Consider the following 16,297-nt stretch of genomic DNA (forward strand, 5'->3'; position numbering starts at 1 on the left):
AGTAATTCTATAGTCCAGACTATAACCTTTTCTATAGTCCATACTATAGTCTATTCTGTAGTCCATACTATTGTCTATTCTATAGTCCAGACTATAGTCTATTCTATAGTCCAAACTACAGTCCATTCTATAGTCCAGACTATAGTCTACTATATAGTCCAGTCTATAGTCGACTATATACTCCAGACTATTGTATAGTCCAGACTATATTTTATTATATATTCTAGACTATAGTCTGTTCTATAGTCCAGACTATGGTCCAGATAGTCTTGAGTATTACGAAGCCATTTTTCTATATCTGTTCGGAAAGTAAAATATTTTCCTATAAGAATATCTTAATTTTAAAAAATCTGAACCACCTTAATGCCCTCACAGCCACTTTTACTACAATGTGTGCGCTCGGTCATTTATATTTATTTTATGGTTTTTCTGTTTTATTTGTCTACCAAGGGAGTGTGCCAAGACTATAGAACACATATTTCCCATTCCATAATTTCCCTTAAGCCCTTTTAAAGTTTCTGACAGCCTATTGAAAACTGACAATATTTTGTGGTTATTGATTACTTTTGAAATAATAATGACAGCACTAGGAATTAGTACTTAATTATATTGATCTAATATATTTTTAAGGGCACTGAGATTTACGCCATTTAAACAAAATAATAGATCGATTTATTTTTATAAGTCAAAAACGACATTGTATTGGTGAGACATATATGTATTTAAGGTTCATGTTTTGTTTGTATAAAAACCGAATAATGTTTGTGCTTCGTGGAAATTTTGAAAGAAACATTTCTTAGTTTTTTAAATCTAAGATTTTCTTTTAGAAATTTCTGAAGACCTGGTATTTTGACGTAATTTATTGGTTAATAATTTGTTTATTTATGATTATTTTGATAACAAATTCATTAAGGGGGTAATATGGTTATCAGTTTTTTTTTTAACAATTTGTCACAATTTTTGAGTGTAGAAATTGTACTTACAGAAATTTCTGTTTCCCTTTTACTAAGTTGTTTTAAGCAAATAATAAGTTTTAGTCTTTTTGAGTTCCTTTACCAAGGCCTAAACCATTTTGGCCATTATTTTTTATAGTTTTTTTTTTAGCTCAACACCTTCTTATTTTAATTATCGCCTATTCTTTTACCAACAATTAATGATTTTTTACCCTTTTATATATTACAGATCCTTGTCAGCAGAGAAATTAGTCAACAACAAAAATATTGATCGAAAATTTTAGAGAGAATTTCTTTCAACTAAATTTTCTGAACTCCTATTGAAAAACAAGCAATTATTGACTAAAGTACTAAATCGTGACAAATTGTAATCAATTTTATTGCTTTAAAAACTGTCAGCCAGATATAGATAACGTTTGAAATCTATATAATTGGAATTTATTACGAGTGGAAATTATTTGTCTAAGATTTAAGCAATAGTGCCCAGCTATTGATTGTGGTGTGTTATTGCCAAATAAAACGTCATCAAGTTCAAGGTATTTATTTCAATATTTATTTAATTCAAAGGGCAACAGCAAAAATAGAATGTTAGTTTTTAAATTCTGAATAAAAAAATATTTGTTATATTTTTATAAGACAAACAGAAAAACTACAAAAAATAGTTTTTGGTTTCACTCAAAATCAGTGAAATTAAATGTAAAGAAATTTCAATGGGACTGCAGCATAATTTTGAAAGTGTCTTAGAAAAATACCACAATTTTATTACATACAATTATAAATAGTTCCCCTAAACAAAAATTACACCACATTTTCACTTTTATTTAAAAATAAAAATTATCAAAACTAGTGAAATCATATGTAAAGCATTTCACTGGGTCGTTTGGAACATAAAATTTTGACATTGCTTCATGTCAAAAAAAGTCAAGTGAAATCAAAACTATAGCATTTGTATAGGAGCTCAGGAAAATTCATAAGTTTCATTTTTTTTTTTTTTTCAAAATTAAAAATGAAAGCAAAAGGGAAAGGGAGAAATTGAAAAAATAGAAACAAAGAAAACCTTGGTAAATATTATAGCTCAATATTTTTTATGTTGTGTGTGAGTTTACATAGAAATTTCTATGATTATTTGGAAATTGTTTAGAATTTTGGTGTTTGGAAATTTAGTGTACGAAAACGAATATGAAATACGGTACCAACTGTAAATTATGTAAGAATTTGAAAAGACATGTAGACAAGTTCGTAAAACATATTAATAGTTCAGACTATAGTTTATTCAATAGCCTATTCTATAGTCCAAGCAATAGTCTATTCTATAGTCCGGACTATAGTCTATTCTCTAGGTCAGACTATAATTTATTCTATAGTTTAGACTATAGTCTATCCTATAGTCCAGACTATAGTCTATTCTATAGTCCAGACTATAGTCTATTCTATAGTCCAGGCTATAGTCTATTCTATAGTCCAGACTATAGTCTATTCTATAGTCCAGACTATAGTCATTCTATAGTCTAGACTATTGTCTAGTCTACAGTCCAGACTATAGTCTATTCTATTATTCAGACTATAGTCTATTCTATAGTCCAGACTATAGTCTATTCTATAGTCCAGACTATAGTCTATTCTATAGTCCAGACTATAGTCTATTCTATAGTCCAGACTATAGTCTATTCTATAGTCCAGACTATAGTCTATTCTATAGTCCAGACTATAGTCTATTCTATAGTCCAGACTATAGTCTATTCTATAGTCCAGACTATAGTCAATTCTATAGTCCAGACTATAGTCTATTCTATAGTCCAGACTATAGTCTATTCTATAGTCCAGACTATAGTCTATTCTATAGTCCAGACTATAGTCTATTCTATAGTCTAGACTATAGTCTATTCTATAGTCCAGACTATAGTCTATTTTATAGTCCAGACTATAATCTATTTAATAGTCCAGACTATAGTATATTATATAGTCCAGACTATAGTCTATTCTATAGTCCAGACTATAGTCTATTCTATAGTCCAGACTATAGTCTATTCTATAGTCCAGACTATAGTCTATTTTATAGTCCAGACTATAGTATATTATATAGTCCAGACTATAGTCTATTCTATAGTCCAGTTTATAGTATATTCTATATTTTAGACTATAGTCTATTCTATAGTCTATTCTTTAGTCCAGAGTATAGTCTTTTCCATAGTCCAGACTATAGTATATTCTATAGTCCAGTCTATTCTACAAAAAAAAAATAGTTTTTATTAAAAATTCCAGACCATAGTCTATTCTATAGTCCAGACTATAGTCTATTCTATAGTCCAGACTATAGTCTATTCTATAGTCCAGACTATAGTCTACTCTATAGTCCAGACTATAGTTCATTCTATAGTCCAGACTATAGTCTATTCTTTAGTCCACACTATAGTCTATTCTTTAGTCCAGAGTATAGTCTTTTCCATAGTCCAGACTATAGTATATTCTATAGTCCAGTCTATTCTACAAAAAAAAAAAAAAAAGTTTTTATTAAAAATTCGATTATTTACTTAAAATTATATTTTCCATTAGAAATTTGTATACTTAGTCGATTCTTGCTTAGCGTAGGGTGTTTACCCAATATTGAATATGTTTATCTAAGCGACTAACTAGTTGTATTTATTAGTTCACATTCACGCACATTTTTATTATTATTTTTTATAATTGTGTTTTTTTCAGTGGTGGATTTTCATAGGAATTCAGAAAAAATATAAACAGATTTTCAAATTAGTAAAGATTTTTTAAGGGAAAATATGTATGTTGTTCCAATGTCTTACAATAAAGATCAGTATCTCAATTTTTGTCTGTATACTTTAGTGGAGGTTTTACATGGGCTGGCAGAAACGTTAATAGAGTGAAAATTATTGGTAAATATTTTTTTAACGCCGTCAAGTAGATCGCTGATTTACTTTTTGAGACATTGACAGTAAATATGCTCCAGATACATAGCGAAGGATTTTTTTTATATTTTTGATATTGAGTTATCATTTACAAATTAAACTTGAGTTATAGAGTAATTTTTTTATCAAATTATTTGAAAATGTCTTACGCAATTATCCCTGTTTTGCCGAATTGGCACTAGTTTTGTAATTAGTTATTTGAAAAAAATTAGAACAAATTCCCTTAGGGGTCTTAATACAGTATTTATTAAACAGCCTTCGTATACAAACGAACTCAATCAAAGATGTTTTATACACTTTATTTTCTGATCGTGTTTACGATCATATTTCAAACACTTTACAGACAACCCTCGTTAGTTTTTTTGTTTATAAACAACACAAGATCTTGAAAATAAACATAACAAAAGAAAATTAATGTTATGGTTTCATGGGTCATTAAATGTTTAGTGATCTTTTGAAAAAAACATACAACTGCAGACCTAAACATGAGGGTAGTGAGTGTGACGCATAAAGAAGTTGTTTTTGAAGATTTTTGTTCAAGAATTTCTTTTTCTAAAAGTTCAAGTGTTTTTTGTTGTTTTTTATTGAAAGAAAAGTTGCTTGTAGTTTTTGCTGTTATTCTATTCAAATGATACACTTTATAAAAATTTAAATAAATATTTAAATTATGTCAAGGAAAAAACTATAATTAAAAATTTACAAAGCTGACTGATCATGAAAAAAAGCTCTTTTTCTTTAAAAACTTTGTTTATAGTTTCAACAAGTATGTTAAATATGCCAAGAACATGTCCATTCTTCATTAAGTATGCCAAGATCGTTTGTTATTTAGCTCAACAATGAACATAAATAATAAAAAATATTATTTGTTAGTTTATAATTAATTGCTGATCTTGTCAAGATAATTTTATGATTTTTATTAGGAGCTCAAAATTTTGATCATAAACAGCAAGTTATGTTTCAAAAATTTTAAAATTTTAAAAATATTTTTGTTATTTTGAAAGTTTCTTTTTTTTTTGGTAAGAAATTTAGAAATCGAAAAAATCAATATTTTACCAATGTTAGTTAACAGGCTAGCAGCAATTTCCACTACTTCATTCACATTTATGTTAATTTCATATTACATTGTTTTTTTTCTTCTGAACACACGACCGACGCATATTATCGTGTTTCCTGTGCTCAATGTTGTGTTTTTATAAGGGTTTTGTCAATGTTTATCATTACAGAGTCTACTCTACACTGTAAACTGCACAAGTAGAGTTTTTTTTTTTTAATTTTTATTGTCTTCTAACTAAATTTACTGTTCGCCTAGTAAAAATCCATGAAATTATCGTGACATTTACACATAAATAAAATAAATATATGACAGACGGCATGAATGAATGGAAATTAATTGTTATAACCACAGGGTACTTATGACAAACAAAAAAGCAGTTTGTTTGAAACAAAATAAAAAGTTGCCAGATGTAGCCACTTTTGTAATCGCCAGAATACCCATAATTCTCTTTAAGACCATGGAACTGAATGAACTTAGAATTTAAGTTTAGTCTAGTCTATAGTCTAGTCTATAGTCTAGTTTATAGTCTAGTCTATAGTCTAGTTTATAGTCTAGTCTATAGTCTAGTCTATAGTCTAGTCTACAGTCTAGTCTATAGTCTAGTCTATTGTTTAGTCTATAGTCTAGTCTAGTCTATAGTCTAGTCTATAGTCTAGTCTATAGTCTAGTCTATAGTCTAGTCTATAGTCTAGTCTATAGTCTAGTCTATAGTCTAGTCTATAGTCTAGTCTATAGTCTAGTCTAGTCTAGTCTATAGTCTAGTCTATAGTCTAGTCTATAGTCTAGTCTATAGTCTAGTCTATAGTCTAGTCTATAGTCTAGTCTATAGTCTAGTCTATAGTCTAGTCTATAGTCTAGTCTATAGTCTAGTCTACAGTCTAGTCTATAGTCTAGTCTATAGTCTAGTCTATAGTCTAGTCTATAGTCTAGTCTATAGTCTAGTCTATAGTCTAGTCTATAGTCTAGTCTATAGTCTAGTCTATAGTCTAGTCTATAGTCTAGTCTATAGTCTAGTCTATAGTCTAGTCTATAGTCTAGTCTATAGTCTAGTCTATAGTCTAGTCTATAGTCTAGTCTATAGTCTAGTCTATAGTCTAGTCTATAGTCTAGTCTATAGTCTAGTCTATGGTCTAGTCTATAGTCTAGTCTATAGTCTAGTCAATAGTCTATAGCAGTATAATCTATAGTTTGTCCAGTCTACATTCTAGTCTTGTCCTATAATTTCCATTTTTCCCCAGTTTTGTAAATAATCCTTCAGTCTGGCAACTTTCTCATCATTCGTGAATAATAAACCACACAACGCCAGACACCACACGCACTCATACAATTTAATGAAGTTAACAAAAAATCATCCACAATAAAACGATCACAATTCACTCATTCATTTTATTCATTCTACTCATTCATTCACAATCCATTTCTTTTTATTTTAAACATGAAATTTTGGATCTACAAAAACAACATACACACACGATCATTATTTGTTTACTTTGCATGTTGCTACGTCATTAAATTCTTTAACATTTAGTTTAAATACTTTTGAGTTGTTGTTGTTGCAATTTGTTAACTAACGACAACAACAAAAAGAGAATTTTTAAGAAAAATACTAACGGCTGGGCATTCAGTTTTTTAGTTTAGACGTTTTTAATAACAGGCTTGCAGTTAACTTAACAAAGGGGGTTGCAAATTTTGTTTCACACATGTTTTTTCAATGTTAAATTTTAAAATTTTATTAATGATTTCTTTTTTTAATTCTGCTAAAAAGGCACGTGTTGATAAAATAAGTTTAAGTTGTTAACAGGAATGTTGATTGAAATTTTAAACTAATAAAATGGAATTGACTGTAGTTATGAATATAGTCCAGATTATAGATAGTTGTATAGTCTAGGCTATAGACTGTCTATAGTCCAGACTAAAGATTGTTCTATAGTCCAGACTACAGACTGTTCTATAGTCCAGACTATAGACTGTTCTATAGTCCAGACTATAGACTGTTTAATAGTCCAGACTATATGGAGTTTTATAGTCCAGACTATAGCCTGTTCTATAGTCCACTTCTATATTTCAGACTATAGTCCAGTTCTATAGTCCATACTAAAGACTGTTCTATAGTCTATATTAAAGACTGTTCTATAGTCCAGACTATAGACTGTTCTATAGTCCAGACTATAGACTGTTCTATAGTCCAGACTATAGACTGTTCTATAGTCCAGACTATAGACTGTTCTATAGTCCAGACTATAGACTGTTCTATAGTCCAGACTATAGACTGTTCTATAGTCCAGACTGTTGACTATTCTATAGTCCAGACTATAGACTATTCTATAGTCCAGACTGTAGACTATTCTATAGTCCCGACTATAGATTGTGCTGTCTAAAGTCCAGACTGTTCCGTTCTATGGTTTCGACTAATGACATTTTTTATTCCAGTTCATTATAGTGAGTGTTACGAAAAAGTAGCTTAATACCACTGGGTTTAATTTTTTTCTCTTTTCCACCAGTTTTATCTATTTTTTATTGATTTTTCTCTACACAAAATGCACTTGTTTTGTTGTTGTTTTGAAACCAAAAATCATTTTTTAACCATTTTTGGTGGAGGTTTTTCATAGGGAATCAGAGAAAGAAAAAAGTGGAAACAACAACTCCAACAGAGAAATTTATTTTTTTAGTTTCTTTTAATCAGTGTTCTCAGACAACGAGTTAAACGAAAATAGTGGAGCATTTCAATTTTGGTGGTGGTTTGTCATAGGGTTACAGAAAGAAAATGATGAAAATTCTTAAAGAAAATTATAATGGCGGTTTTTACTGGAATGTGGAAGAGTGTTAGATTTATAATGTTTGTTTTTGAGTTTGTTTAAATACCTTATTCGTATATATGTGTATAAGTATATAATATCAAGGGAACTTCGATTGTTTCATTGTGACTATTTGTTGAAAAAACCTCATCTCAATCTTTTCAACTCAGTGATCGTGTTTTAAAAAGATCTTTTTTCCAAGATCTATCAATGTCTTATAAGAACCAGGGTCACAGATTTTCTTTTGTTAAATTTGTTAGAAACAGATCGCACCACTACAATCTTAAAAATTCAGTGATCGTGATAATGTTTTTACAAGATCAGTGGCTTTGAAAAAATATATTTTTTTTTGTTAAAATTTTTAAAGAAAATCATTTGAGCCTATCAAAAACTCAGTGATATGATGTTTTTTAACAGACTGCGCCAGTCAAACTTTTTACACGATCAGTGGCTTATAAGAAACAGGGTCTCAGTTTTTGAAGTATGTCAAGGGTTTTTAAATTATCATTTATTTCTAATTAAAGAAAATAGTGTTTTTAATTAACCACATATGTTACAGTGTACATTAAAAATATGATTACGATCTTAAAAACACGATCGTTGGCTTATAAGGAGCAGGGTCTCAGTTAGTTTAAGGCGTAAGAATTTTGAGTTTGTTGTAATAACTAATTGTTTTTTTTAATAAATAAGGGAGGGTGATTATGTTTTCAAGAAATTTGATATTTTCTAGTTGTTTTTTTATGAATCCAAAAAAGATCTTTCTTTCTCTCTTACTCTTCTTCGTCGTCACTTTAATTAAACATTTTAACAACAATTTTGGAAATAAACATATAATTAAAATGTCACTACACTTCCAATCAACTTGTTACTTTTACTAAGTCAACAGATTTTAAAGAAAGTATTTATAAAAAAATTTGGAAATTTGAATCGTTCAAACAGTTCAGTGATTCTTAATTATAGCAAGATCATTGTTATTTAAGACTTAGATGTTTTAAGTCTTAGCAGTAACAGGTGGTCAGTTTTTAAGCAAGTGGAATAAATATTGATTCTTTCTCATTTGAAAAAGGAAGTAGGCCTTAAGCAAGGTTTTAAAATGTATATAAGAAATAAGATTGAGACACTGTTTTGAGTATTTTAAAGAAGTTGATTTTGAATGTCTGAACATTAACAGAAGTTCAGTTTTTACCAAACATTCGAAATTTTTTGTAAATGGTTTTGTTTAAGATCACTTTTTTGTTGAGTTTTAAAGATTTTTTTAATAAAAGAAAAGAAACGTCTTGGTTTTAACAGGAGTTCAGTTTTGGTAGAAAATTATAAGACTTTTAGGGTTTTTCTATGAACTTTTTATTAATCATGGGTTAGAGTAACAGGTAGCTCTAAGAGTTTAGAGTCTAAAATTTAGACTCTAAATAGAAAAAAGAATATAATTTTCTTTCTGTTATTAATTTTTTTCTTACAAATTATGAAGCAACTTCTTAGTTTTAACAGAAGATCAGTTTTTATAGAGCGTTTGAAAAACATTTGATATTTTTTCCCTTCACATTGTCTTAGGTCACGAACATTGATCGTTTGTTTTACACAAACATAAAACTCACATAAACAATTCCAGTTTTTATTCTCATTTAAAATGTGCTCTTTCTGTACACCAGTGATAAAGTCAAATGTAACAGGAGTAAGTGATTTTTTAATATACTTGAAGATTTTTGAGAGCCCCTGTGGTTTACTTTAGCTTGTAATTAAAAACTTTTATAATTGGTATGAGTTTTTTTCTTCCAGGTCTTGTTTTTGTTGCTAGAGTTTAAAAAATATCGATTTTTTTCGTATAAAATGGAAGAAGTCGTCTTGGTTTTAACGGGTGTTCAGATTTTGTAGAACGTTACAAGACGTTTGATGTTTCTTTTTTCGATACATGTTTACTTAGATCTTCAAAAACTCTGAGACAGTCCACAGTTTTTCTTATAAGATTTTTTCTCTGTTTAAAAAATATTGATTTTTTTCTTTAAAAATACTAAGAAACGTATTGGTTTAATGGGATCTCAGATTTTGTAGAACGTTGTAAGACGTTTGTTGTTCCTTTAGCTAAAATTTTAGTTTTAGGTCTTCAAGAGCTCCTCAATTCAATCAAGATTTGTTGTTTGTTTCCTTTGTTAAAAAATATCGATTTTTTCTTTAAAAATACATAGAAACGTCTTGCCTTTAACAGGAGTTCAGTTTTTATAGAAAGTTTTAAGACGTTTTGTGTTTCTTTTTAGTTAGATCTTCAAGAGCCCCTTATAGTTTTGCTGTAAAACAGTCGTCAAGTTTACTTTTTAAGAAGTTTGATTATTGATTCAAGATCTTTTCTTTAAAAATATCGATTTTTTTCTTTAAATAAACAAAGAAACTTTTTGGTTTTATTAGGGGCTCAGTTTTTATAGATTGTTACACGGCATTTTGTGTTTCTTTAGCTAAAATTTTAGTTAGATATTTATTATTCAGATCTCAATTTTTTTACTTTTTAAGAAGTTTGATTATTAATTCAAGATCTTTTCTTTGTTTTGTATCGATTTTTTCTTTAAAAATACTAAGAAACGTCTTGATTTTAACAGGAGCTCAGTTTTTATAGAACATTTAATATATGACTGTAAATTGTAATTTTTCTTCAAAGATCTTTTGTTTGTTGGTTATTTTGGAAAGATCAGCAGGTAGCTGAATATTTGTAAATACATAAAAGAAAGATTTCAATGGCTTCGAGTTGTAGCTGGAATGACAATTATAACAGGCGTTAGTTTAAAAATTTTGAAGCAAAAGAAAGATCTTCATGTTTCTGGAGTGACAGACATCTTGAAGTAAAGATCTTCATGTAGCAATATTTTAGTTCTTAGTTATAAGACGTCCAATGTCTTGAGATTAATAGGAGTTCAGTTGTTTTTACAAAGGTTTCAAGACGTTTAGAAAGTAAGAAAAGGTCTAAATAGCAAAGTAATTTTAGCAACACATGATAAACGCTTTAGAAGACATTTGATACTTTTCAAGATCTTAGTAATCTGACACCAAGATGTTTGGTGTCTTGCGAGTAACAGGTTACCAGCTTCAAAATTTTGCTCAAAGTCTCATAAGAATTGATATCTTAAGTAGTTTTATAAAAAGTCTTAAGCAAATGTTTCAACAGTTAAAAAGTACTTTTTGTGGCAAATGACACCACCTAAGTTTTTTAAGAAATTTCTTAAACTGAAACCAACATGTTTCGCATCTTGCTAATAACAGGCTACCAGCTGTACAGCAAGTAAATATTGATAGCTGTTAATTTTAAATTCCGAACAAGATCTCATAGTTTATAAAATGTTCTTAAGAAACAGGTAAGGTACTTAAGTACACTTTGAAATATGAAAAGTAACAGAGAGTATAAATCTTGAGAGTATAAATCCCGTTTGACTCAAAACTATAACGTCTTGGTTCAACTAGGCTCTCAGTGGCAACAGAAAGTAACAAGACGTTTCCCACCTAGATGTTAAATACGAAATTCCATATTTTGTTTGCAAATAAACCAAATTTGAAATAATGGAAGTAATGAACTAGAAAGTTACAAGACGTTTTTTGTTTCCAAAATCTCTTAAGAAATGAAAATGTTCTTATTACTTTCAAACCAAACAGTTTCAATTTCAAAAAATGTCTTGGCATTAATAGGAGTTCAGCAGTTTTTGCAAGCAACAAGATATTTTTGACATTTTTCGCTTATTTCTTAAACAAAACTCTTAAGTTTCTTAAAAAATATATTTTTCAGAGGGATGTTTTTTCTTTGTAACAAAATTTGCCGCCTTTATAGATTAAAATCTTTGAAATTTTTCTATTGTTAGATTTAATTTTCTTAATAAAAGAATTTTTTGGGATTTTTTTTCAAGGGTGGTTTTGATTTTGATTATGTTTGCTAAAGTATTCAGGTCACGTTTTTAGTTTTTGGGGGCAAAGTAATACTTATAACAATGTCTGAAGTAATGTGATGGAAGAAGTAATAAATGAAGTAAATATTATTAGGTTTACTAAGGAAGTAATGGTTTGGGAGTAAGGGCAAATTCCCAACCATTTAGGAAATATGTTTTTAGCATCGGCAGAGAAATTTTTCTTTTGCTTTTTTCTAAGGGTTGAAAAGAAAATGAATCTATAAGGTTTATTTGTTTAAATAAAGAACATACAAAGTTAAGTACGGAGTTAAATTTCACATTAAAAGGTTGAGGCTGTTCATAAAACCCCTGGAAATATGGTCACGTAACCAATAATTGTAAAGTAACAAGATCGCAAAAAAAGTAGCAAGATCTTAAATAAGCTGCTTAAGATAATTAACAAAGAAACATAATTATTTTATAAATATTTTTTCAAGCAAAAACACAAGATCATTCATTAAAAGATCTTGGAAAATGATCACGTTATAATAATGTCTTGTAAAGTAACAGGATCTCAAAGAAAACAGCAAGATTTTAAGCAAAATGCTTAATTATTTTTAGAAAAAGAAACTTAACATTTCTTCAAGAGGAATACTCATAACAATGTGGTTGAAAAGAGAATATTAAGATCACAACCCAGGAAATATAATCACGTAAGATCTTGGTTAAGACCGCTTAAGGAATTTAAAAAGAAACATAATCTTTTAATAATTATTTCTTTGAGAACAACTAAGTAGTAGTTGCATATTAAAAGAATAATATAAAAACTTCTTAAGATCACTCTCCTGAAAATATGATCTTGTAAATTAACAAGATCGAAAAGAAAGTGGCAAGATCTTAAGTAAACTGCTTAAGAAATCTTCGAAGAAACCTAATATTTTATTAAAAATTTTGTCCAGAAAAAGTGGTGGTTGGAAAGTAAAAAACAAATTTAATAAAATTAAAATTTTGAAGATCACTTTCCTGGAATCTCTAGTAAAGTAACAGGATCACAAAGAAAGTGACAAGGTTTTAACAAAACTTCTTAATTCCTTAAAGAAAAGAAAAAGGTTTAAAAGTAAAAATAATAAAAATCTTCTTAAGATCATCACTCACCTGGAAATATGATCACGTAACGATGTCTTGTAAACTAACAGGATCACAAAGAAAGTAACAAGATCTTGAGCAAACTGCTTAAGACATTTCAGAAGAAACCTAATATTTCGTTAATTAGGTGGTTGAATAGTTTAAAGGAACTAATTAAAAAACTCCTTAAGGTCACTTCTCCTGAAAATATGATCACGTAACAATGTCTTGTAAAGTAACAGGATCACAAAGAAAGTAATGAGATCTTTCTTAAATCCTTTAAAGAACTAATTTAATAAAAAATTTCTTAAGATCACTCTCCTGCAAATATGATCACGTAACAATGTGTTAAAAAGTAACAGGATCACAAAGAAAATGACAAGATCTTTTTTAATCTCTTTAAGAAAAAGAAAACTATTTGTTTAATGAGAACTTCTGCAAGAAAAATAAGTAGTTGAAAGGTTGAAAAGGTTTCTTAAGAAATGTATGATCATGTAGTAAATTTACCATGTCTTGTAAAAGCAACAGGTTGTTATAAAACTGTATTAGATAGTACGAGAGACAAGTTATAAATAAAAACTCATAGGACGAAAAGTAAAAGAACTAAAACATGATCTTAAAACTCTTGGAAATTATAAGATCATGTTGTCACGATCACGATTACCATGTCTTGAAAAAGCAACAGGTTTTCAGAAATTGTAGCATAATGTAAGAAAATGTATTTAATAATAAAAAGTGAGTGGTTTAAAACTAAAAACTTTAAGGGTGAGTGTTTTTCTTAAGAAAAATAACAAAACGTCTTAAAAAGATCTCCTCGATCTCTCATATAGATCAAGTAGCTAATTTACAATGTCTTGAAAAGCAACAGGTTTTCATAAATTGTAGCAACATTACTAAAAACTTTTTCTCGGTTAAAAAGTAGTGGTTGAAATATACAATAAGTAATTTTAAGGGTGAGTTTTTAATGTCTTAAGATCACGTAGCAATTACGCAATGATCACATAGCAATTACGCAATGTCTTGGAAAGCAACAGGTTAACAAAAATTTTAGCAGGGTTTCAATTGTTTAATAAAATATAGTGGTTGAAAAGTAATGCAATGAATTTTAAGGGTGAGTTTTTTTCTTTAAACATCATAAAGATCTTTTATGCATACATACATGGTAAATTTACAATGTCTTGTAAAGCAACAGGTTTTCATAAACAGTAGCAATGATACAAAAAACTTATTTTAAGCAAAACGTATTGCTAAAAAAACTAAAAAATATATATTTAAGGGTGAGTTTTTTTTAAGAAAACTCAATTCTTAAGATCTATAGTAAAAATATGCAACACGTAGTATATTTACAAAGTCTTGTAAAGCAACAGGTTTTCATAAGTAATAGCTAGCTTCAAGAAATTGTTTTTCAATAAAAAATAGGGGTTGAAATGTATTGAAACTAATTTTTGTTTCCTTTAAAAACTTCTTAAGATCCTCTCTATTGCAAATGATCATTGATCACATAGCATATTTGCAATGTCTTGAAAATCAACAGGATTTCATAAATTGTATTAATGTTTCAATGAGCTCTTTTCAATAGAAGCTGGTGGTTGAAGTTATTTTAAGGGTAACATTTTTTTAAACGTCTTGTGATCTCTGCAGGAAGTATGTGATCATCTAGCAAAATTACCATGTCTTGGAAAGCAACAGGTTTTTAAAAGTTTTAGCAGGGAAATTTCAGTTCACTTCATCCATTAAAAACTAATTGGAATATGAGAAATATGATCAAACACATAATAATGTCTTGTAAAGTAACAGGATCAAAAAGAGAAAGTGAGCAAGATCACTGGCAAACTGAATTTAAGAAGTAACTTAATATTTTATACAATTTTAAAGAAATTTAATTTTATTCATTATTTGATGGAAATATTAATACGATCCCCGTATTTAGTTACGAAAAACGCTATATGATCAGTTACTGAAGTAAAACGATCATATACAAAAATTTCACAATGTCTGGAAAAAGCAACAGGTTTTCAGCAATTGAAACAAGGATAATCTGTTAAATGATTATTAAGTTGGAAAAAGAAAGAAATTCTATATAATTTAAGGGAAGTTTTTGAATATCTTTGGAAAGTTAGAGAACTCATTAAAAACGATCAGTGGGGACGGATGTAATACGATCGCAATATCTGAAAAAAAGAGAGTTGTTCACAATATTATAGCAAGGATCGTAAAGAAACTCTTATATATGATTATTTAGTTGGAAAAAAGCCTTAAGATCAGTGCTGGAAGTAATACGATCACTTAAAAATGTCACAAAATGTAGAAAGAAAAAGCAACAAAGTTTCAAAAACTACAACAAAGATCATAAAGACACTCGGTTAAATGATTATTTAGTTTAAAAACAAAGAAATTCAATGTATGAGATTTGAAAGATCTTGCTGACAAAAAGATCACGTAAGATCATCTAAAGAATATCAGGTCATAAGGAAACAGTAGCAAGATTTAAATAAAAATACATAAATTTTTTTACTTTGCTCTTCTGTTAAGGCATCGATCGGATGGATCGATCTTCTGTGTAAAAGACATTGTCATGTGCAGAAAATAATTTTTAACAAGAGTTCATTATTTATAAGAAGAGGAAATGATCTCAAGTTACCATGTCATGAAAACAAGAAAACTACTTACTTGAATAAACATTTTAACAACAATAACAAAACAACCCTAGTTTTGTGCTCTTTACTTAAGGAACTTGTTAAAGAAGATCTTATGATCTTCATTAGAGAAATATGGTCACGTAGCAACGTCTTATGAAATAACAGAATTTCATAATAGTAGCAAGACTTAAAGACTTTAATTTTTAGAGCATTTTCACTAGAGATCTTGTCAAGTGTGATATTAAAAGAGGGATAGATCTTAAGTATTGGTGTTCCCAAAGAATTATAGTCACGTAACAACTTCTTATACAATAATAGGATTTCATAAAAGTAGCAAGACTTTAAGATGTTTTCTACTTTTTAAGACAATTTTAAAAAAAACTTCCCTTATTCTTTGAATACAAATATCTTCATCATTACAAAATTTAATAGATCCTCAAGGAAGTTTTTTCATAAAAATTTGTCATGAAATGTATAAGTTTGTTAACAGGATCACATTTTAATTAGCAAGATAATATAAAATGAACATTTCATATTCACTTCATTGCTCAAGGATTTACTCAAGTGAGGATCCTTTTTAATATTAACTACCAAAAAACACGTGTATTTTAAGGTTTTCAAACAGGTAAACATAATTTATAAAAGGATATTTTCAATACTAAAGTGATCGTGCTAGTCACATCATGTTGCAATATGAACTCAACAATTATAAAAAAGGATATTTTTATTTTTGTATTTTTTTCATAAAGTGAAATTTGTCACGTGTGTTTAACATGTTCAAACAGGAAATCATAATTTTTAGCAAGAAAAACAGGATTTTTTAAAGAAATAATCTAAATATCATTTAACATCATTATTAGTGGTGTGAAATTTGTCACGTGTGGTTAACATGTTTTAACAGGATATCATAAGCTGTAACAAGCAAAACAGGATAACATTTTTATATTAAA

At 28.5% G+C, this 16,297-nt stretch overlaps 1 long non-coding RNA gene across 1 annotated transcript in view; it reads left to right on the plus strand.

Annotated features, from left to right (window-relative positions):
* The first annotated feature begins 1,188 nt into the window (after positions 1 to 1,188).
* Positions 1,189 to 16,297, plus strand: part of LOC119613437 — a 65,618-nt gene continuing 50,509 nt past the window's right edge. The window contains exon 1 of the long non-coding RNA XR_005232235.1: positions 1,189 to 1,489. This is a non-coding gene — a long non-coding RNA (uncharacterized LOC119613437). The remainder of the gene's footprint in view (positions 1,490 to 16,297) is intronic.

This window comes from Lucilia sericata, unplaced genomic scaffold (assembly GCF_015586225.1).
Source record: "Lucilia sericata isolate MDLA Ls3-8-SP2 unplaced genomic scaffold, ASM1558622v1 Contig000039F_arrow, whole genome shotgun sequence".
In the NCBI taxonomy this organism is placed as follows: Eukaryota; Metazoa; Arthropoda; class Insecta; order Diptera; family Calliphoridae; genus Lucilia; species Lucilia sericata.